We start from the raw sequence: 2,001 nt of genomic DNA, 5'->3' as shown, positions 1-2,001 counted from the left end.
AAGATAAATATATAGAAAGGAATTTACCTGTCTTTGATGCTGGTACTAGGTTGCATCATCTCTTGCTTGACAATAGAACTAACACCCACTCATTGGAAACAAACTAGTACATAAAAGAAATTCCAAGAATCCAAGTTTCCACCACTGAATCATGCTTTGCTTCTTAATAATCAATTTAACAGATATAATAATCTATATATTGTTTAACATAAGAGTACATTTAAACATATCCTTCCTAGTTATAGTTTATAAAACACTTAATAAAATACAAATAGTTATTCCACCAATTTATAATACATCAACCATCAATTCTATAAAAGGTAACCTTAACTGAAAAGGTACTGCAGCTTATCAAACAATTTCTGAACGAAACAACCAATAGCCCATTCTTAATTCAATATCAATATTTTAATATTAAAAGTGATCCTTGCATCTGTTTTCTATTATCCAGACCTTTTAACATTACAATTCCATTCAATAATATTATATATATTACTCCTAAAAGTATTCACAAATTTATAACACTAAAAAGAGCTCAATAAACATATCTATATTCCTGTAGCAAATAAAATTGGCAGTGCTCAGAAGCACCGCAATCCATATAATGGACAATAATTAGTTTCACTAATCATGCTTCTTACTGCTAACACTAACTTCTAAAGTAGCAGAGAAGGTATGACCATCATGTATATCATATTATATCATGCTTCTCCCCAAGTCTCTCCTGCAACAATATTATATATATATATATATATATATATATATATATATATATATATATATATATATCAGATAGCAGACTCAGTCAGCATAAATTTTGTATGGTGTTCCAAGAGTGGAATTGAAAATTAGAAAGTCGTGTTAGTCGNCAATAGGTATAACTTGGTATCGGCAACAGTGCTTGCCAATTAGAATAATAGACAAAAAAACATGTATCAAAGCATTTTAAGATTTAAAAATCACCTTGAGGGAAGCATTCTCAGGAAGTAGTTGCTCGTACTCACTCCTGATCCTGCTTACTTCTGCTTNGAGAGTGGCATTTTCTTCTTTCAAAACGTGAGCACGCTGAGCTAGTTCATCGCATTCAGCCTGAGAACAATACACACAAAAAGGTTTGAAATTTGACAATTATGACCTACAACCTGAAAAATGAAAAAAGTTATACTCTCTGTCACCTGCTTCCGTAACCTGGATCTACATGCGGATTCTCTATTAGACTGCTTCTGCCTTTGTCTTTTAAGCTCTCTTTCGTCCTTAAAAATTAACCAAAAAGATGAAGATTAAAACAAAAGTTTAGAGAAGTAATACCTAATAATGTAACAACCTGTAGCCAAATTTGTGACTGAACACCATCTCTTGACCCAGCAGTAATCATCCCCCCCAGCAACTACAGTAGAAGAAACCTTTCCATGCAGTGCAGGAATGGCGGATGAAGTTGGCATGCCCCAGTAATCCACCACTATATATTTAATCCAACCACAAAAATGTACATAACCACCATAAATTTCCACTCCATATACTCATTAATAACCAAGACCCACCTAAAACATCCTCATATATCATCCTTCTCGTGTTTAGAATGCCACAATACCATTAATATCAACAAACCCATTATTTCATACCAACCGAAATAATGCTAGCTCAAACATAGGATCAATTTTCCTCTTTGTATCCAAAGCATACATTACTTCTAATTTTCCAGCTTATTATNATCTCAATTATAAAACCCAACTAAAATAACCAAAACACAGAGTACTCCTATTTTTCCAAAATCACATTTTTAACAATTTAACAACTTAATAATAAAACCAATCCTACTCGCAATACAAAAATGAATAGCAAGAACATTGCAATAGACACATTCAGTTTAGAGGTTCATCATTTTTTTTCCTATAACTACTCTAACCTACTGCAGAAACACAACCCAACCACTTTCAGACATTTAAACCCATTTCTACTTATCACCTTTCTCTTTTATTTGAACTAAAACAGAGCACGGTT

General features: G+C 32.4%; 1 pseudogene; it reads right to left on the bottom strand.

The window, feature by feature from the left end:
• Nucleotides 1-561: 561 nt before the first annotated feature.
• Nucleotides 562-1,993, bottom strand: LOC106755363 (annotated as a pseudogene).
• Between the last annotated feature and the right edge of the window lie 8 nt (nucleotides 1,994-2,001).

Source organism: Vigna radiata, unplaced genomic scaffold, assembly GCF_000741045.1.
Source record: "Vigna radiata var. radiata cultivar VC1973A unplaced genomic scaffold, Vradiata_ver6 scaffold_252, whole genome shotgun sequence".
NCBI lineage: Eukaryota > Viridiplantae > Streptophyta > Magnoliopsida > Fabales > Fabaceae > Vigna > Vigna radiata.
The sequence above is the reverse complement of the archived record's forward strand: the minus strand, read 5'-3'. Positions and strand labels throughout refer to the sequence as shown.